The following is a 22767-nucleotide window of genomic DNA, read 5'->3' on the forward strand; positions in this document are numbered from 1 at the left end:
ATAGACCCACACAACTGCCCCTCTTAGGCACACACACACACACACACACACACACTTACTGTAAATATTGTGTTGTTTTTTATTTGTAAATAGTGTGTACTTGTTGCCCTTGCACATTCCTGCTGAGCATTGCCACTTTCATTTCACTGCACACCCTGTGTGTGTATGTGACAAATAAAACATCTTGAATCTTGAATCTTGAATCTTTACCTCGAAAAAAAACAGATTCAAACTTCAGTGGCACTTGAATGGCTCTTACTTATGGTAGGTAGAATAAATGTTACTTTCTTGATTCTTGTTGTTCTGAGTTTGTACTCGATGACGTGTGATGGGATGTAATAAAAAACACTTCAAGACGCCAAACATCATCCTACGTAGATTCAAGTGTCATTTGTTTATCGAATTAAGGGAAACGGACTGTAGAGACGAGCCGTCTCATTATAACTGGGAAAACAATAGATATCCGAGGTGTTTACGCGCAGCACAGTGCTGCATGACGGTGAAAACTACCAAATACCATCAAAATAAACTTTGTTGTTACTTTTTGGCAGAAAAAATATAACTGTATTGGTTTATTGTTTTAAAACTGTCACTCGGGGAGGGAGACGTCTGTCACAGAAAACAAGATAGCCTTTTTTCTTCTTCTCTACCTTACACAACACCTGGCAAATTGGCCTCTTCACATTTCTTTTCGGCAGGGTGATGTATGGAATTGGATTTCCGGCTGTGCAAGTATGTGATCGATCCTCCTTCAGTGCAGCAGCTATCGGGGGAGTCCATGTCAGAACTCATTAATCATCACCGTGAGGTGAACTGTCATTAGTCTCACTTTTGTCCGCTACTTTTTGTTTACCTTCAGGCGAACAGAGACGATGGCCTGAGCTGGTGATGGATAGACTAAATACCTCTCTGGTTCAGCAAGCTGCAGTGACCCCAAGGTTCAGACTGCGCCGCTCCGGGTCAGTTTTAGACACGTCATTACATGCATTCAGTTTCTTTTCAAAATAAACTTCAAACTCAGGGTTCACTTAGTTTTTAGAAATGTGGTTTCGGGTGAAGTATGTTAGTCGTGTGAGAAAACTACGCTCCTAAATTAGATATATTAGATATTCCTTTATTAGTCCCACAGTGGGGATATTTCAGGATCACAGCAGCGGGTGCACATAAGAGCATTAATAGAAAATAAAAATAAAACACATTCACAATACTAAAACACTAAATATACAGAATAAACAAAATATGGTGGCTTGTTGGGAGTGAGACCAATGCAGTATGAATACATACCTCACTGTAAAAATAAAAGTTCTGCACTGAAAAGTAGGAGTAAAAAGCATAATGAGGAAAATGTACTTAAAATGTAAACTAATCCTCTGTGGCTGTAAAACTGCTACACATGAAATTATTAGATCACTATAATTTTTGCGTTAAAATGAAATATGCTCCCTCCATGTTCGGGCTCTGATAACAGCCTCCACGGTTAACTGGCTTGCAAATTAACGCTCGGGCAGAAATATCGGTTCAAAATTATTCAGCGCTGATCTTAAACGAGACTTCTATGTGAACAAAAAAGGTTGTCTGATCCGTTTTTGCGAAATTACAGAATATGAATAATTTGTGTCAATCCCTGATCTAGAGAAGGTTGTTTATGTTCATCTCATTACATCTCCTCTATCAACTATCTACACGTTCTTCAAATTAAATTTCATCTAAATATCGTCTATACGCAGGGTGGGTAATCGGGAGAGTTCCCGGTGGGCCGCTTCACTTCTGGGCCGGTCGAGAATTGTATTTGTTGACATTTGTCACGTTAGTCCATCTTCTCTTAAAGTGGGCTACACACGTTCAGCATTCTGACACCGCAGCCTCTGCATGGGTTGTACCATGCGAAGAAGTTCACCCCTCCCAAATAATAGAGTTGGTTCAGTCCATTATGGAACCAACCAACTCAATTTGGGAGAGGAGCACTTCCTAATCGAGTTGGTTCGGCCCTTCGCTGTCTTTTCCAAAAAGTTTTCTCAGCTACGGATAGCTGGGCCGGCCCGACCGCAACGATACGCGTCAGGGAGGATGGACGGGAGGAAGAGGGCAGGAGGGGCTGAAAAAGCCAGGTTGAAAAACAAAGGCATTGGAGGAGGATGCTGCCAAATGTGCCAAGCTTACAGATTTATTTTCAAGAGGACAAACACAAGTGGCAACTGGTCAAGAGAGACAAAGGCCTAATGATTAGCAACATAACTATTCGGCTAACGTTGTAGCCTTGATTAATATCATTGTAGCGTTGTCAACCTATTCCCAAGCAAAATATTAAATTGAATTAAAATATTAGCCTTTTTTTCTCACCCAAAATATGGCGATCCATAGACGTTGCAAATATTATGGAAATATTGATATATACTATTGATATTGAGATTGAAGTAAGCAGTAATATGACTTAATTTTTCTATGTAGCTTCGGCGCAGCAGATAAGATAGTCTCCTGCTGAAAATGACATTTGCAATGAGGAGGCCATGACTACAGGGACAGGTAGAGAGGATAACAGAGGAAACAATATGAATTAAAGTTATATATTCTAAGAAAGAGCAGTATATGACAGTACTTGATGAACCAATATGCATTGTTTGCTCAGAAGTGGGTGTAGTAAAGGAGTAAATCACCACTATATAATACACATGCAGTAAAATGATAATGACCATGACGGCCCCCATGAGGTCTCACTCCAACAAATCTGGCCTACTGCCTAATCTGAGTCTGACACCCCTTCTATGCCCTTCTGCCTTTTTTTATGTTTTGCATATTTTTTGTCAACTTCTCATCTTAAGTGGATTATTATTGTTGTATTTAACCTTTACATTATTTGTTGGACCATGGTATTCATAAAAGAACTACAGGATAGCAGGGCTCTCAAGTTTTGAAGACAGGCAAGCGTGAGATTTCCATCAGCGCCCGATGCTCACCTATGCTGTGCTCCCAAACGAGCCGAGAAGAGTTGTTGACGGACCGGGGGGGGGTGCTAGTGACTATTTTTTTGCTCCGTCCCGATGCGCGCAGACCGGCGTCGGAGCTCTGCAGCGTAACAATCGATCGGCGTATTGAGCACCCCTGCATTCAAACATTAAATAGCCGAGAGGTTTTTTTCAGCGTGATGAATTCGATGTGTGGCGGGAGTGCGTGAGATAAGACCGAAATGCGTGAGTCTCACGCTCAATGCGTGAGACTTGAGAGCCCTGGGATAGTAAGAGCTGAACTGTTGCTTCATTTATCCAATTTCCACTACCATATAAAAAAGTGGGCTGGTCTTGAGCCTGAAATTCCCGGGCTGAAAAGTGGCCCCACTCCGGCCCTGTCTATACGTGTCATGATCCGGAGTTTTTGTGTCATATTTTGAAGTCCCCATCTCTCGTGTCCTCTGTTTGCCTGCAGTTCCTGTCCCTGTGATTGCCTGCCCTGTTCCTGATTGTTTCCACCTGTGTGATTGCTAGCCCCGCCCTCATCGTGTCCACCTGTGTCTCGTTCCCCGGTGTCCAATCAGCTGCAGCTTCCTCATTTAAACCCCACTGGTCTCCTTCCCCAGTGTTGGTTCGTACTGTTTAGTTCCTGTCTGAGTTTGACTTGTTGTCAGTAAAGGATTAAATCTTCTGTGGAAGTGTTGTTGGCATTTTGGTTTTATCTCTGACATCCTGAAATAAAAGTGCTTTATAAAAAAACTATTATTAGATTGATTTTGGTTCTTAAAATCACAAATAAATCTTTGCAATGCTTTGTTTTGTCAAACAGTCCTAACCTTAAATGGAAAGTAGCAAATTTAGGAAGGAAATATGAATATGATAATTATTATTTAAAAAATGTCAAACTTAACTCACTCTTTCGGTTGTACTTTTGTCAACTGTTGGGTAGTTTGACGTACACCTCATATTGTAGTTATATCGTCACGTCGTCATTAAGTCTTGACTAAAGCTTTCAAATGTGGTGAGAGTAAAATATTTCCCTCCGAGTACAAAATGGACCAATTATCTTAAATGTGTCCTGAAGTACAGTACTTGAGTAAATACATCATATGTATTAAAAACATGTCAAACATTCTCCATTAGCATCAGCAGGAGCTGCTCCATGGGAGCTGAACAGGTTTTCCATCTCTCATCTTTGGCTTACGGGCGGCTGAACACACAAAAACATTCCCTTTCATCTTTTCATCCTTTGTGAAAATCAATGTCAGCCGGCAGAATGAGGCAAACAGAGAATGCGTGTGTGTGTGTGTGTGTGTGTGAGAGAGAGAAAGACTTAAAAATGCACAAGAATAATGACTAAACAGACTATTTCATGCCTTCCAGTCCTGTTGTAGCTTTACTCTGCCATCTAAAGAATGATTTTATTTTTTTAAAATGACGATACAAACAGTGGCGGCTCGTCCATAGGGGGCGCTAGTGCGACGCCCCTCTTAAAATTTGGAGATGAAAAAAAAAGAAGAAGAAAAATAAATAAAAAAATCCTGTCAAAAAACATTATATGCCAAATCATTTAAATAGTAAATATACCGTGTTGACGCGCTAAATGTGTGTGGGAGACCGTAAACCCCTGTCAACAACCACTTAAGTTAATGTGAAAAAATATAATATATCGCCATTATCACGGAGAGAAGCCCCTCCCCTTTTTCGAGGCGCTGGTCTAACGTGTGTACGGCATCGATACAACATTTCAGTCGTTTTGGCAATGACCGGCTTCACATTGGCGGATGAAACCTGACTCTTAGTGCGCACAAATGTGCACGCGATTGGATTATTCGGCAGATCAGAGACCCGTATGTTCCCTCAGCCCATAGAGCAGTGTTGCCAGGTCCGCGGTTTTCCTGCGGAATCGGGCCACTTTTGAAGTGTTGCGGATTGATTTTTTGTCCTTGGTTGGTAGACCTATTTTGCATGCAAATTACATGAATATCTTTAAATAGAAATCCATATTTTAAATGAAATAATTTATTCATACCCAAATCCTACCAAACTGACTCCAGATCAGCACGTACACATTTTATTTATGATAATATACTGTATAATTACACAAGGCCATTTTAGGACCTAGGTGAAATAACTTGAGGGAAAACTGCTTTTAATGCTGGCAAACTAAACATATGTTGTTACTTTGTAGATATTACAATACATTTGGCAATGATAGCAATGCTGTTGGACTTTAAAAGCAGTGTATATGGTTTGGCACGGGCATATTTTGAGTTCTGATATTGGGCTGGTTTTGGGCTGGTTTTGATTGGCCATTGGGCTGGTTTTGTCACACAGACCTGGCAACCCTGCTCACAATGGTTTTATATTGCTGAGGGTGAGTTGAGTGAAGACGTTGTTGCCCTATTGTGGCTAGATTCTTTTATAAAATTAACCGTTTATGTTACATACAGTAATGGTCGAACTACGATCACGGCGTCCAGCTGTCGTGTCATTTAGACCGTCAACATATATGTTTGGTGGCGGTCTCATTGAGCCACTTTGGCACCGTTTGTTTAGCTACATCCGGTCGCCCCAGCGTATATTTTCCTTGTGTAAATTGTGTTTTGCGTGTCTAGGAAGTGGAAGTGCAGAGACAGATCAGAAGGCAAATGTGTGTGTTCTGTTGTCTTCTGCAGGTATGTGTTTCCCTTTTGTTCAAAGTTAGAATTTTCTCTGTTTCTGCTGAAATGACTCTAGCTCATGCAGTTATTTATTTTGTCCATTAGGGGTCTCTGTTTTCCCCTTGTATGTTACATGTCATGGTTTTTGATGATAATTGTTATTATTTAGATTGAATGTGGTCCTGTCATCCATGGACAATGGTTTTATTTTGCTGAGGGAAGTGGAAGTGCAGAGACAGATCAGAAGGCAAATGTGTGTGTTCTGTTGTCTTCTGCAGAATAAATAAGTGCTGGGAAAATCCACCATCTGAGCCGACTTCTTCCATGCCCGTTCCACATCAGTTACATCTGCTCTGAACCTCTTTCATGTGAGGGTGAAACTCTTTTATTTTGCTAACCTCTAAAACCCAACCCAATGTTTCTTAAAGAATTCTGCTCTGAACCTCTCATGCCCAAAGTTACAGTGTGTTGATAGTTGTTATTGGACAGTGTTGAGCACGCTGTGTTCTTGAAATAAAGCTTTGGTTTTTACAATATTCTACTCAAAACCTCTTTTCTTCTCATTGTTGAGTGCTATTTAAACCGCGTCGCCCAACTGCGCCCCCCCAAAAAGAAAATTCACCAGCCGCCACTGGATACAAAGCAACAAAATAAACTTCTCCCATGAATAATGCAGGAACCCCTCGAGCAACAGGCTCCTTTTCGGATTCATCTAAAAATCCGACCAGTGGTGCATCGATTGAGACTCTTCAATTTACGGATTCTTCTGCATCCATAACCAGCACATTTTGAAATGCCAGAGCACGAAGACAGAGATATGTTTTTATACAGAATACAGCTCTGGATGCTCCAACTCATATATACATATGTATGTTGATAGCTACAGTCCTCTGATTCTATTCCGTCCTCATATGATGTAATGTTCTGTATTACTCAGTGTGTTGCATTTCCTGTATATACAATAAAGCTCCCGGCTGTGAGTCATTTAAAGATTGCTTTGCAAAGATGTTTGACCCGAGGCAGCAGCAGCAGGTCACGGTACGGACGTGTACGCAGAGTCCACAAGGTGAACGTTATAAATAATGTAGGAACGAGAGGAAATGTCAACTGAAAGCTTTCCAGGATTACTGGAAACCACTTCAATTAAAAGACGTCCATAGTGGGGAAACTGCTGCAACGATCAGCGGACCGAGGACGCACGATTCAAGCCATTGTTTATGATGAATGCATCCGTCTTGCTTTGGATGCGTACATGTTGTTGTTGTTGTGTTGTGTACTCGGTAAGTGAGCATACATAATGAGCCTGAAAATGGATGATTTGCTTCCGTGTTAATTGATCCGAGTGCAGAGTTTAGTTTCATTCGTGTGTTTCAGGCCGCTGGACAGATATGATGTTTAATTTTTGTATGTGTATTCATCTTTTGGCTATCAGGCTGAATATATTGATCTGTAGCAGAGTTCTATTACACCAAACAATAAGGAAGGGTTGAGTAAAAAAAAAAAAAGACGATAAACTGGTTATAATCTTCCTTGAACTTGATTTATTTTTAAGAAATTGATTCTGTAAAAGGTTCCAGCCATGTCCCCCTGAACCTCTGGTTGCATTGCTCCCCGAGGGAACACCGTGTGATGCTGATGACATCATCCTGACCATCAGTGGAGGCAACTTTGACTTCACTATCTGAGTCCACGGTAACTTTAAAGGGCCTTTTTTTTCTCGATTCCAAACATACGTGAGCCTCATATTCTGTTATCTCAGAAATCATATTTGAGTCCATATTTTGAGACCAAAAAAACTACACTGTCTCTTTTTTTAAATTCAACATTCAAATGTGTCATTTAGAAACACTGAGCAGGGCCTGAGTTTACTAGACTGTCACTAACCAATGTCTGAATGAGGTAGAAGATAAGCCCACGTATTCGCTTAGTTTATTAATAAAGTAACACAATTATAAAAATATGAAAACACTATTCCTACAGCAGATTAGGGAAAGGTTTCGAGTGTTAACTTAAAAAAATAACCAGCGAAAACTGCACCGTTTTATCATTTGTGATGTTTATCCCTCTGAAGAGGTTACATGTCACGCAATATTCATCCAACTGTTTAGCTGCAAAAAAAAAAAAGGTAAAAGAAGATGAAGATGCAGGAGGAAAAGAAGAAGAAGAAGAAGAAGTTCACTGACTTGTAGGGGCCAGTTACTGGATACATATAGATATTGGGGGCTTCGACCGGAGCTCTGCTGGGGGTCCGAGGGATCCTCCCTCTGGCCACGGGTCAATGCAGATGTTTTTTTAAACAACGCTTGCACCTTATTTACGTTCAATAATTCATGATTAATTAGAAGAAGGCCAGCGGGCCACCTGCAGCCATCACATTAAAATACAGCGTAGTCAGTGTAATTCACAACATTTCCATTCTAAGATTTCTTCACAGACAAGATTCAAACCAGAAGCTTCAAAATAAAAGCTCAGTTCAGCAACCAGCAGACTGCCCCTTTAACTGAGTAAACAATAAACATACAGTGATAACTGACATGGAAAAAGACCCAACAGAGAAATAAAATGAGTAGAATCTGTAATATTCTCTTCTTAAACTCCTCAACAATAACCTGAGTTTGTAACTCACTGCTGTATTTATATTTACTGCAATAGAAGTCAGCGAATGAAAATAAAAATGGGAGGCGAGGGGGGAGGGGGCAATTGGTAGTTTAACCCTGATTGTTACAGGATATTAAATAGTTTACAATTAAATGCATTTTTCTATATCGAATAAGTTATTTGTAGATTAATAATTAGACATTTTAATTTCCTGTCAAAGGCTGAACGTCTGACAGATCAAAGGTTTTAATAAGTCATCCTAAAGCCGGAAGTCATGACAACAGAACCCCGCCATTGAGGATATTTCCTCATTTCCAACTGCAGCCTCCTCCTTTGTCAAGTGCACCGCGCGCGTGCTCAGCGCCCCGCAGCACGCGCAGAGGTGTATCGATGAGATATCGCAAGAACTGCGCGAGCCCAGTTGTTTGAATCGGGTTCGGACCTCGCGGATGGACGCGAGACCAAACGCTCGCGCAGCGATAACTAAACATAATTGATGCTTTAGAAAGTTACGCGTGTCTCTTACCTTTTCTTTTCTTTTTTGGAGAATGGTGAGAAGTGTCCGGTGTGCACGCGCAATTCCTCGCTGCTGCTAAAAATGACGAGGAGAAGGAGGAGGATATTCGCGGAGGTGGAATAGCGTTGTTGTTATTTCTAAAGAACCTGAGCTGTCCCTGTTCAGCAGCCTGCTGGAGGCAGCGGTGGAGAGCTGAGTTCAGCCGGATCCTCCGCGCGTCTCAGCATCTGATGCTCGAGCCGCTGTTTCCTTTCTTTTAAATATGACTGTGTCATGTGACCACCGTCCAATGCGCTCTCTGCTACTCCTACACACACACACACACACACACACACACACACGCACACACACGCACACACACACGCGCGCGCACACTAGTGCTGCAGCTCACTGTGCAGCCGTAAGTTATCCATCTCTTACCTGAGATGTGCTCCTGCTGTGGATGTAAGCAGAAGGATGGTGATTGGTGTAAAGACGTGTGCTTATTTTTGCACTTTTTCCACACACACACACACAAATGTAATTACGATTTAATTCAGTTTATTTTGTATAGCCCAATATCAAAAATTACGAATTTGCCTCAGGGGCTTAATGTGTCCCAGGAGCTCACATCGGATCAGGAAAACTCCCAAGAAATAGAAAAGAAACTTTCAACGGGGGAAAAAGTGAAGAAACACAAACACACACAAATAATAAAAGTTGTAACTGAACCTCCAAAAACTGAAAATCTCCTTTATTTATGTTTTTTTCTCCTCCATCTCCCGTGTTACGGTCTGTCCATCAGCTTCATGTTCGCCCTCCGGCACTGCTGATGTGAGGGATTCGATGTTCGGCTGCGTGGAGCCCGCATGAATCTAGCCGGCGTTAAATTATGGATCCCGTCAGGGTGGAAGCCGGATCCACCGCAGCAGAAAGTTAGATTGAGACATAAGATATGAATGTTGTGTTTGAGAATGAGCCAACGAACGGTTGGACGGTTATTTATTCATTCAGACATTCGTGGTCCCCTGACTTCCCTTTTGGGGTTTTGAGTGAAGTGGTTTGGCAACTATTGGATTGGATTGGCATGAAATTTGGTTCGGAAGTTGAAATCCCCCCTCCGGAGGAATTGTTAGAACTCTGCTGATCATGTGACTTTTTATTTATAGCTTCATGATCATCTCAAAGCTGCACACGGCTGTGGCTCCAACGGCGCTCGCTGCTTTCATTCAATTGACTCTTTGCTGGTTTCTCTAACGTTATGAAACTATAAGCAGTCGATCAAATACCAATATGCAGTGGATCACCAGACCAGTGGATCACCAGACCAGTGGATCAGCAAACTAGACCAGTGGATTGCAAAACCAGACCAGTGGATAACCACATCAGACCAGTGGATCACCAGAACAGACCAGTGGATCACCAGACCAGTGGATCACCAACATCCCGAGCGGTCATCGTCTCAAACGATGAATCCCAGCAGTTGCTGCTGCTGCCCCCCTTTAGTCTCTTGTATCTATTTTTTATTTTTGAATCTGAATCCACATCCAGGAGGAGCTGAAAGGAAACCCCCCCTCTCTCTCGACGCCTCTCCTCTGAAACTCGCCCAGCAGCAGCAGCCGAGCGTCTCTTGGGTAACGGCTTCATCTGGATGCATTTGAGTGAAGAGCGTGGCCCTCAGACCCCACAGCTCTCTGCTAGAGGCTCCACTCCGGCTGCTGGGTGGAGCCTGGAGGCCGTGAGCGCTCGCCAGCTGGAAGGTCATCCAGTCTTCATCATCACCGTATGGATCGCGTGCTTTAGAATCCATAATGCCCCATTTAGTGAGACGATAAGCGTCTGCAGACATTTCTGGGCGGTGAATTGAGCGTTTGTGTTGTCGTGTAGGATTTCAGACCACATGACATCGATTGTTCTGTCCTTCCTGGAGAGGGATCCCCCCTCTCTTTACTTTTTTTCCTCGTGAAAGTTTTTTTTTCTCTATTCCTTGGGAGTTTTTCCTGATCCGATGTGAGGTCAAAGGTCAGGGATGTCGTATGTGTACAGATTGTAAAGCCCTCTGAGGCAAATTTGTAATTTATGATTGATGAGATATATAAAATCAACGGAATTGAATTAAGTAGATGTGGCACCATACTTGGACCCATAATGCTGCCGCTGTAACTTCTATCTGTAAAAACTATCTTTTTTTTTTCTTTCTTCATCTCTTCAATTCAATTGAACACAACGCAAATGACGAATTTGCCTCAGAGGGCTTTACAATCTGTACACATACGACATCCCCGACCTTTGACCTCACATCGGAGCAGGAAAAACTCCCAAAAAATAGGAAAAAACATTTATGGGGAAAAATTTGGAAGAGAACTTGAGGAGAGCAACAGAGGAGGATCCCTCTCCAGGATGGAGAGAAGAATAGATGTCATGTGTCCAGAAGGAAGCATTCTTCTGTTCGCTGTTAGATGGCATTTATTTATTCATTTTTACTTATTGTTTTGCGATTTGCTGTTCTCATCTCGTCTCTCGTCTGGTCTTTTGTTCTCCGTTCCTTTGTCTGTCTTCCTTTCTTCTTCTCTTGTTGGCACCCAGCCCACTTTTCTGTTGGAGGTTCACCACCGTTTATTGCTTATTAATCTTCTCATCTAACTCGAAGCAAGACAGTAAATAAGCATCTTTCCAAAGAAGATTTTAGAACCCGGAGGGAGAAATCATTTTTTTAAATTATGAGGAGGCTATTTCACCGATATCTGACAGGAAGCTTCCACTTTACCTCACGGAGGCTGGACGAGAGGATTTTTTTAAAGATGTCCCGCACAACCTGAATCGTTTCATTTTCAGTCATCTAACGAGGACAAATCCTCTCTTCCTGTTTTCCAGGTGGGCGTTGTGATTCTCCATCTATGAGTCCAGGCTTAGAGAATATTATGAGGACCCCCTCTGCACCGGGAGCTCCAGTAATAACAGCCTCTCGACATGAGTCAGGATGCACTTGCATTTCAGAGTGAGAGACAGCACGACCCGGAGGATGGAGAACGTCAACCCCGCTGGTCGTGCTTGTTATGCGCCGGCGTTTCAATTGTTGTGTGTGTGTGGTGGGGGGGTGGGGGTGTCTGGTCTAATGGTGTTGCTGATCTAATCCAGCATTTGTAGTTCTACTGTACATATGAAACAGAAATGCGCTGCAAAAAAGACCACACGAGGCGGGCGGGAGGGACGGCGGTCGACCTGACACCAAGAGGCCAGATGTTTGGATTGGATTCAATCTATTGTCATTGCACAGAGTACAGGTACACAGGCAACACAATGTATTCTCTGCATTTAACCCATCCTTAGTTATTAAGGAGCAGTGGGCTGCAGTGATGCGCCCGGGGAGCAACTGGGGGTTCAGTGCCTTGCTCAAGGACATTTCGACTTGCAACTAACGGGGAGAGCGGGGATCGAACTGACGCCCTAGGGGTTGCAGGACGACCCCCTTTACCCCACTGAGCTACAGCCGCGATGTTTGTTCCCCGTCCAACAATAAGTCAAGTTAGATCTATTCGTCAAGTAACTTGAGTACGTGACTAACAGCACTTAGTTATTTCAACCCAAATGACAATCTGAGTAGTGTTAGTGTGTCCCCATACCTAACGAAGCTGTTTCCTGTTTCCTGCAAAGACGGAAGTTTATTTCGGAAAAGACGAGCGAACATTGACAAGTTTTACCAGCTTTCTGGGAATAAAATTTAAAAAAAGAGAAAATATCTTCTTGTATGATTATCTGTCACAGTTCAGCTCCACATCTTCCTTTTATTAGTTGTTTTCATCCTGTCTGCCTCACTAACTATAACGTGTTTCCAGATCCTGCTTCCCACCTCATCAGTCCAACTCCCTTCACCTGTTCTCTCATCTGCCTCTGGCCACGCCCACCTCGTTAAGTCCCTCGTTCCCTTCACCTGGTCCTCATGTCCGTCTCACCTGTTGCTCATTCCCTCGTTAGTCCCTGTCTACTTAGGTGCCCTCACTTGCGTTACATATTGTGTTGATATATTTCTTCGTGTTCTGTTCCTGATTATTCTCTGAGTAAAGATCATTATTTCAGTTCTGTCTCCTGAGTCGTGCTATCCTAATACTCCCGTGACATTATCAAACACACTGTTGTGAGGGAGGGTACGTTGATTACAATACAGTAGCCTGTAACTCATTAGACCAACACAGTCTTGGTCAAATATGAGGCGACTGAGTTAGTGGTTCGCAGGTCTGTCTTTCAATTAGGGGATGGGTGGTTCAATCCCCGCCCTGGTGTCCTTGCGCAAGACACTAAACCCTGAATTGCTCCCTGTAGCTGTGTCTACGGTGTATGATTGTAGTTGCTTTGGATAAAAGCGTCAGCTAAACTAAATGTAATAATGTAATGTAAGGCCTTAAAATGGATAGAAGAATTTTTGGTTTGCAAAAGTATTATTTATAAAACAATTTTTGAGGGTTCTAAGTGTGATTGAAACGTATGTATTTGGAAATATATTTATATATATTTTTTTATTTTCTTATTTTTCTTTATTTTATCTACATTTTCTGATTAATTTTATTATAATAATTTAGGATAGAAATATATAAGCATGTGTTGCTTCTATACCTTTTCAGTCTTTCTGTTTTGTATATTATATAGAATAATGTATTGCAATGATTGACTGAATAAAATACACAACAACAACAATGTAAAATATATCTAATGGTGTGTGTGTGTGTGTGTGTGTTCATCACGCCTCTGCTTCAGAGATCTTCTGTATCTGTGAGCGAGGCCTTTTTGCAGTATTTAGTTTTGGTTTCTGGCTCATTAGATGACGGTTGTCTACCTTTTCACACCAAGAAGGCGACAACAAAACATATTTCATAACTGCTGTCTCTTTGCTGTAAAAGTAGGAAATGACTCATTTGCAGCCATAGTTATGTTCATTGGGATGAGATGAATTAATGACTTCTTTGCTTTGTTCTTTTCCACCGCGGGCTCGTCAGTGGTTCCGTACGCACTGATTCATATTGCTATAAAACACTGTATGTTGTCAGTGGAGGTGATCGGCCTCCGCTGAGAAGCATGAGCACATTGATCTGTCTGCCAAAGGTTCTTTAATTTAAGCTCCACGTGATCCTGACATGTGGGCGGAGCTCTTTAAGATGGATGGAGGGCAACAAAAGAGGCTGAGTCATGAGAGCTGAGAGGAATGTGGACGGTTCCAATAACCGACCCACAGAAAAAAAATACACAGCTGGTTATCTGGAGAGGAAAAAATATTTTAAAAAGAGAGGGAGCACATGTGTGCACGACATCCTCTGATCAAACTGTGCAGGATTCTCCGGATCGCAGTTTTGGAAGACATATCCGAAGAGAGCGCAGTGACACAACATCTGTTCTGTCTCTCTGTCTCCACATTGATGATTTTAGGAGATTACTCAATTTTTCTTCTGAGATCTGTCCTCAGTGCCAAAGAGGCACTCTCATCCTTTTCTCCAGGGGGTGGGTGGGTGGTGGGGCTCGGCACGGTCGGGTTGATCTGTGTCTGCTGCTCCATTGAGCCCGGGGTCGATACAACCCAGATGCATCTGAAGTGCCGGCGTAAGAACCCAGATCATTACAGTTGAACAATGTGAGAAAAGACCCTCCATCAGATCTGTGGAGGGATCGAACAGGTGGGAGCGAGGCAGTAGAGGAAGGTGTTTGTTGGGATAATATGTCCGGGGGTGAGTAACGGGGCCGGGGAAGGAAAGATCGAGCGAAGACGCTGGAACATAATCTTCCAAAAAGACGAACGGGAAGGAGTCGGAGGACGTTGATATGGAATCAAACTCCTCGAGCCAAGACCAGCATGTCACGACTTCATGAACTAACTGAGTGACGGAAGGAAATGCATTAATTTGAGCTTAAGTGAAATGTAATGTGGAGACAGAGTATGACATAAAAAGACTTCCCGGGCCTTATTTCTACTTTATTTGTTGCTTTCGACATCAATTATTTTCACTTTGGGGGCGAGTATGAATTAATTGCATAATGTGGGGCAGGATGTAAGTTTCCACAGGGCCACCTGGCAAGATTAAAGGAGAACTCTGATGATCATTTAAAAATATTGTTGCGATTGTCAACAAGTCCCATGAAAAAGGTCAAAACCAACGGCCGTCTAGTTAGTGGCTCTCTGGTTTCCTTGTTCTGTACGTGGCTCAGAGCTCATTGATTGTTATTGGAGACATGGATCATCAAATGTTGACGTTGTTTTGTTCACAGGAGGGAACTATTTGTATAATTTCAACGGCCGACGGCGGAGCCCATGAGTCAAGCTGCATGTCGTCACTAAAGGTGCGTTCACACCAAAAGGGAAACTATTTTTTCACGCGACCGAATCCCGTGAAAAGTCAACGTACAGACGCGTGTGGCTGCGATAGACGCAATATTTTCCCGGGGGGGGGGCGCGTTTGGGGCCACGCGATGTGGGCGACGCGTTTTCAGCGGCGCAATTTTCGCCCCGAGTTGAAATATTTCAACTTTGAGGCGGTCATCTCGCAACTCGGGCCAATCGGCTCTCGTGTTCCGCTCTCGTAGCTGGAAGCGGAAGTCTTTCAGGCGTAACCGTAACTTCATCGGTGAAAGTGACCGAGCCGAGTGAGCCTACGGGTGATGTCATGAACCCAAACACGAGGGCGTCAGTGTGTGGGACGTCCACGACAAATATAAAGCAGAACTAGTGGTGAGTTATTCTGGTGGATGAAGGAGATGATAACGGTCTTCACGGAGACGAGACACGGAGATAGGAGCGTCTCGACGCTCATGGCGAGAACACGGCGAATGGTCGAGCGAGTAAACTCACGCGTTTTGGGCGACGCGAAAAATAGTTTTGCTTTTGGTGTGAACGCACCTTTCGAGAAACAACGTCGTACCGCTTGTGTGGCTTCTTTTAATCCGCGGTTCATTTGAACGACTGCCTCCAGGCTCGGCGTCGGCCCTCGGTGCTCCCCTAACACCCGGCCTCGCGCGGTTCACACGTTCGACCGGTTGGTCGGTCCACCTCTCCGGTGGGGGATCGCCCATCACACATGTACCGCAGGACTTATCGATCCGGTGAGACGGCACGGGTCAGGCGAGACGCGGCCGGTGGTTACGGCCGACTGGAGACAGAGTCGGTGTCAGCCGGGTTAGTGTCGGCGGTAACAGACTGCGGACCTCGTCTGTCACGCCCGTATGTTTTTTTATTTTATTATAGACCCTGAAAATCTATTTTCTCAATCAGCTTGGTGCCATGAGCAATGGGTCCATCCACAAACACACGTATTCAGGCGAAATTTAGAATAGTTTTGTTTTCACCCATATGTTGCCAATTAAATCTGATCACACAGTCCGTATGAAGCAGGGAGTGATCAATCTCTACGTTTAATATGATTTGTGAGAGTTTTAAACCTTTTAACCGCCTCATCTCAAACATATAATCATCCTGGAATTGCTTTTTTTCAATTCGGACCTGACATTTTAATATTTTTTCTGTGTGCCATCTTCATTTACTCTTACCCAGTCACATATAGACTGATATGTACACATCTGTACAAAATATATACATTTTTAAAAAGATACAAATTTACAAATTATTAAAATAGCCCGTGTGCTTGCAGAGATACAGCCTTTTTAGTTTGATATGCACTTTTTGGAGCAGAGGCCTACAAAAAGCTTGGTGCTTAAAGGTGAAGAGATTCCACATTCACGTGTAGAAACCGACAGGGACGGGTTGTTTGGAGTCGAAGGCGTCCTGGTTTTGGCTATCGCTTGAAGATTATGAAACACTTTTATTGGTTTAAAATTAGCTCGTAAAACGGCCACTTGTGAAACAATCCAGTCGTCTTCCCTCAACTGAATCTGTTGGCTTCACCAGAACCCCAGAAGCACAGCGCAGAAGCACAGCCCCTTCCTCTCGGAGGCTTTTCCATTGCCAGAACGATTTTCCGAGATTAATTTATTGTTAAACAGTCAATGAATGAAAACGAATGAATCGGGGTTATCAGCAATTATCAGCCTCAGAGATTTGAGTCAGAAGAGGCTGACAAGGTCGATCGATACGAAGGGACAAAGAAGAAGAAGGTGACCTCTAGTGGTCGGAGTAATTATGATGGGGGGTGGAAGTCCAGTGTAACGGGGTTTATTGTTTAGAGAACAAAAGTCAATGTTGACTTATTCTACAATACATTTGTTCCACATTTATTTCGACCTAAACCACGATCATTTCTGAAAACTAATCTGGTAGATTTGGGCCTAAAGCGAAGGTTTTGTGTCAAGTATTACTGTCACGACGTATATATGTGCAGTTTGGCCCATCTGAACATCAAAACATGAATTCAGTCGGCCGATAACATAAAAAATGGATAATTATATTGTCAAGACGTTTTACATTCATAAAGAGGACTTTAAAGATGCACGTTCAAAACCGCAGCGTTGACACCAGAGCTGGTTTCGCCTCATTGTTTGTTGAACAAAGACATTTTGAAGTAAGATGCCACTTAATGATCAAGGAGAGAGATGAACTGAGCGTCATCACGATCACCCTCATATCAGCTGCTTCAGCGTCATCAGTGCCCCCCCCACCAGGTTGCTCATGTGTTCATCCTGACCGCCTGGTGGCCGGCTGCTTCCAGTGACTTCCCCTTATATTCCGACAGGTGGACAACCGGGCCATTCGGACACGACGCGTTCTGCTGAATCTACCTGAGTGACCATCGACTATGAATGATTCATGTCCATGGAAGATGTGTCTCCCATGGACATCATTCGAATAAATTTTTTAACATTACTGATTTCCATCCCGCTTTAATGCACCGAGTGTGTTTTCTCCATCATTAATTCATGGTGGAGGCACAGCGCATGAGCAGTGGAGCGGCTTCTGCTCAGCTCCTTCCCAATCGTGTGTGTGTGTGTGTGTGTGTGCGTGAGACACCTTGCACAATTTAAAAGAGATGGGAATGTGCTTTGCAGTGCAGTTGATTTTATAGATATTGGTACATTATGTTGAAAGAGACCTTGGTTGATTACATTAATATTAATATGAATAATTATTGTATCTAAGATTATCTGTCCGTCTATCTATCTATATATACACATATATATATATATATATACATACACACATATACATATATACATATATATACATATATATACACTAGGGCTGTGAAACGATTACAATTTTTAATCAGGTTAATCACAGGTTTCTGTGGATTAATCATGATTAATCCCATATATACATTCAGGGTTTTTCCTGGGTCAAAATGGGTCTTCGGTGCTCCCGTCTGTTCGTTGACTGAGTGATCAGCAGCTGGCCGCTCGGTCCATTCGCGCACCTCACAGTTGCGTATTGATCAGACAAGAAGACACGCTTATCAACTCCAGTGTTTCCCCTCCTATTATAACAGGGGGAAATCTCCACCCGTCACCCTGTAATTTTCGTCTATCCCCCCCCCCGTCAACAAATCACGGCTCGCGCGACAGAGCGATGCACGCGCCGGCATCGAAGCTCTGCGGAGACTGCGATCGACCGCGATCGACATATTGAACACCCCTGCATTAAAACATTAAAGAGCCGAGAGTTTTTTTCAGCGTGAGAAATACGATGTGTGGCGGGAGTGCGTGAGTTAAGACCAAAATGCGTGAGTCTCACGCTCAATGCGTGACACTTGAGAGCCCTGCATTGCTCACCAGTGCGCGCGCCAGCATCGGAGAAGAGTTGTTGACGGGGGGGGGGGGGGGGGGGGTGCAAGTGACTTTTTTTCGTCCCGATGTGCGCGCCGGCATCCGAGCTCTGCGGCGCGCGAGACGGAGATCGGAGTCGTGTTAACGCGACACGGAGAGACAGAATGACATGCTGCTGGTTAGAGACGACCAACAACAGACGGATTGGAAGCTCATTCTGCGCATGCGTTAAATGCGTAAAAAAAACAAAACTAGTTAAACCTGTAATTTAATTAACTGAGTTAACGCCTTATTTTTCACAGCACTAATATATACACATATGTATATATATATACACATAGATATACATATATTTATATGTATATTTGTATATATATACATAAATATACATATATATATATGTATATATATTCATATATACATATACAGGACTGTCTCAGAAAATTAGAATATTGTGATAAAGTTCTTTATTTTCTGTAATGCAATTAAAAAAACAAAAATGTCATGCATTCTGGATTCATTACAAATCAACTGAAATATTGCAAGCCTTTTATTCTTTTAATATTGCTAATTATGGCTTACAGCTTAAGAAAACTCTAAAATCCTATCTCATAAAATTTTAATATTTCCTCAGACCAAGTAAAAAAAAAAAATTATAACAGCTGAGTGTTTGTCAAGGCTCAGGAAACCCTTGCAGGTGTTTCGAGTTAATTAGACAATTCAAGTGATTTGTTTAATACCCTACTAGTATACTTTTTCATGATATTCTAATATTTAGAGATAGGATATTTGAGTTTTCTTAAGCTGTAAGCCATAATCAGCAATAAATCAGAATAAAAGGCTTGCAATATTTCAGTTGATTTGTAATGAATCCAGAATGCATGACATTTTTGTTTTTTTAATTGCATTACAGAAAATAAAGAACTTCATCACAATATTCTAATTTTCTGAGACAGTCCTGTATATATACACATATACACACACATATATATATATATGTATATATATACACACATATATATATATATAAATATATACACATATATACACATATATATATATACACATATACACACATATATATACACATATATATATAAATATATATACACATATATACACATATATATACACATATATATATATATATCTCTTGACATCTACCTTAAACATTAAGTTTTCAGTAACTTTGCTGAGCTTGCGTTTCTCTCTGCCTCCTCATCGTTTGTTGACGTTCTCATCAGAGCAGCTTCCCTGAGGGAACCAGCACAAAGCATTTCCATAACCTCCCAGCACAGCGTCCACCACTCCTCCCATCGGCGCGGGGAAGGTTTATTACGCTCCATACACGGGTTCAAGGGTTGAAGTTTAGCATCTTTATCCAGTTTGTCGGGGTGACAGGAAGTCTTTACTCGGGTGGGCTCCCCGCCGCCCCCCCCCCCCCCCCCCCCCTCCAGGGTGCGGCTGAGCGACACACTACAAGCCCGCTGCGGGCCTCCTGGGGATCGAAGGCTGCTGGAGTGGAGGATGTGAATCCAGGGCACGCTGTGGTGGAGCTGCTGAATTATTCATCCCCCCCCCCCCTCCACCACCACCACCATCGCCTGCCTCCGCTCCTCCCTGCAGTGCATCGACTGAGGCCTCCGTAACAGAACGAGAGATCTCCGACTCTCCCCTTCGCTACATCTCAAATCTCAAATGTCGAGCTCTTGCTATACGGTCGTCACGATGACCCGAGTTATTACAGGTGTCAAGAATGGTGGGAATTTACCCCCGAAACCTTCCCATGCAGAGCGGCCCAGAGGTTATTTTTACATTCCCTGGTTATGAAAAGTAGGGTTCAGATTTGAGTTTTCATTTGAAAGGCACCGGAAATCAATATTTCTTTTCGGGGAACACGCAGACGCTCACATCTATCACGTGCACTTTTTCCATATGAAAGAAGCGGTGAGGAACATCAGCGGAGCCGTATCTGTATAAATAGACGTCTCTCGACGTGTCTGACCTCAGAGAGTGTGGAGGAAATGGATCTGCTGGAGGGAACACTTGTACTTGTTACTTCCCATCAGCCTCCTTTAAAATGTCAAATTTGCTTTGCGCCTCTCAGACACAAAGCGTTGACGGATCATCTCCACCAGCTAATGACAATTAGCTTTTCGTTTGTCTTCGCCGGAGTCCCAGGAAGACGTTTCCATACCGACGGTTCACCGCAGGCCACCGCTCCTCGTGCTGCGCTTCCCAGGGCGGGGTGACTCGAAGATAATTCTAATAAATTATAGATCACGTTTCCCATTTCCAGTCGGCGTTGTTTTTTCTTCTTCTATTCTAACCCCGACCACGATTGTTTCCACCAACCTTAATCATCGTGTAACCATGACGACGAAGGCCCCACCAGCCCTTCTGTTAAAGTGGCGATCTCTTTGCGTTTGTACCCCGGAGCAGTATTGCAATATTTATAAATGTGCAGTATTATGCAGCGGGGTGTTTATAGTGGCAGGAGGAATAGCTGTATTACAGTGTTTCTCCGTTGCATACACAGAGGCAATGTCACTTTATACAAGTCTGAATAATAGTGAGTTTGGGATTTTCTTGCTTGACTGGAAAAACAATTCAGTTTTTACTCAAATTGAAATAAAAAAACAACCAGGACTGAATCCTACGATTGTGGCGTCATTAACAGAATCAAACGGAGACATTTTTGGCAACGCGGACAGTTGATGTCCAGCCGATGGAGGCTCTGGCACGACGCCTCTACGTCTCGCTCTCTCAAGGTTACATGGACGTATTGCGTCTCTTATTTTGAAGGACTTGTTGAAAGATGGCAAATGAAGGTGCACTCGCAAAAAAAAAAAAAAAAACCATTGAAAGATAAAACGCTCAAAAGAGGAATTTTACTTTCGGTGTAAATGTGACCTCATCGCCACAGGTTTCCTTCATCGCTCTCCTCCCAGCCAATGAAATGTAACCACACGTCAACGGTGCTGAGTTTTCGATGCATCGTGATTTCCCCCCCCCCCCCCCAACAACAACAGCCCCTCCTCACCCTTCATGTCCACCTCACCTCCTCATCGTTCACCCACTCATGCCCTGCTGCTGTTTGGCTGTTGGCTCCCGAAGCTTTGCCGCCTTTCTCTCGCTCTCTCTCTCTCCGTCTTTAGCTCAAGGTTCATTTCGCCGTCATGTCGCTCACACTGTGTCAGTCTTGAATGTCTCAGGCTGTCACAGTTTGTCACGGTCGACGTGTAATGTCAGAAGTAATTACTCGAGATGGAAAATGAATAATAACAGCATGTTTTCTGGCCTTTGTGGTACTACGCTCTTCTCTCAGCTTCCAGTGTGTGTGTGTGTGTGTGTGGGGGGGGGGGGGGGGGGGGGTACACTGACAGTTAAACAACAGTTTTGCTGTTTTAGTTTCAGTTGTAATCTTTTGTTATGCAATTTAAATGTGTGTCATTTGGATGCGGGGATTTACTGTGTCTTAGCTTTTTTTTTTAATGTGTAATTTCACCATCAATGTGTAATTTCTTTCCATGTCATTATGCTTGATTTATGATTTCACGTTGGATTCATCCGTCTGCCGTCTCGGGGGAAATTCCACACGCGAGCCCGTCGGGATTTCCTCTGGCGCTCGTGCACGTGTTCTTTTCTTCAGCGCTGTACCTTTCATGGTCATTTTAGTTTGTTGCTCGGGGTAACAGCCGTCTGGCATGTGTAGTAGTGTCAAGTTAGAGAACATGACTGAAGCCATCGGAGAATTGGCTGTATGCTCATCTTCCTTTCTGAATTTAAGGGTTTACTTTAAATTCCCCCTCATCACCTTCCGGTAAACCACTCTATTTCCTTTATCAGGACAGTTTTCTCCCAAACTTCTCTTCATTTGTTGACTTCCCTTCAAACTTCACTCCCTTTGCTGTCCTCTCCCTTTTGTGTCCTCCTCTCCCAATAGAGACTGGAGTCCACCCACAGGATGGAAGATCACCTGTTACAGGTCCTTTTTGAAACAGCTGGTGATGTCTCACATGTGTATTGTAATTAACTGATGTATAAAACAGCTGGCAATGTATCAGCAAGCAGTCAGTCACTTCTCTTCAGAGTTGGTCTGTTATCAGGTGTGCTGGGTGTTCAGTGCCAAGCGCTGCTAGTGTTTGGATTCCTCTAGTTCTTTTGTTTGGCTGCTCTCAGACTACAAGATGTGGAGACTTGGGAACATGTGAGTTACTTTACTTTCTTTGTTTAATGACTGCTAGCTGCCCACTTAATGTCTCTAAATGATGTGTTTTACTTAAAGGTTGTTATGGAACTTGATGGCTGCAGTAATCCTCTTGGCTCAAGCAAGGCCAAATATGAAGGTCAATTCACAGTCAAGTAAGCC

General features: G+C 43.1%; 1 protein-coding gene across 3 annotated transcripts in view; it reads right to left on the reverse strand.

Moving 5' to 3' along the window:
- The window catches only part of rap1gapb (RAP1 GTPase activating protein b), a 125148-nt gene extending 116338 nt beyond the window's left edge, over nucleotides 1-8810 (reverse strand). The window contains exon 1 of one of the 3 annotated variants that reach the window (XM_056438553.1): nucleotides 8733-8799. The gene's annotated coding sequence lies outside the window, so the exon portion shown is untranslated. Of the gene's footprint in view, nucleotides 1-8732 lie in introns of all 3 variants that reach the window. The other 2 variants (XM_056438555.1, XM_056438554.1) reach the window with 2 other exon arrangements.
- Between the last annotated feature and the right edge of the window lie 13957 nt (nucleotides 8811-22767).

Source organism: Pseudoliparis swirei, chromosome 18 (assembly GCF_029220125.1).
Source record: "Pseudoliparis swirei isolate HS2019 ecotype Mariana Trench chromosome 18, NWPU_hadal_v1, whole genome shotgun sequence".
NCBI lineage: Eukaryota > Metazoa > Chordata > Actinopteri > Perciformes > Liparidae > Pseudoliparis > Pseudoliparis swirei.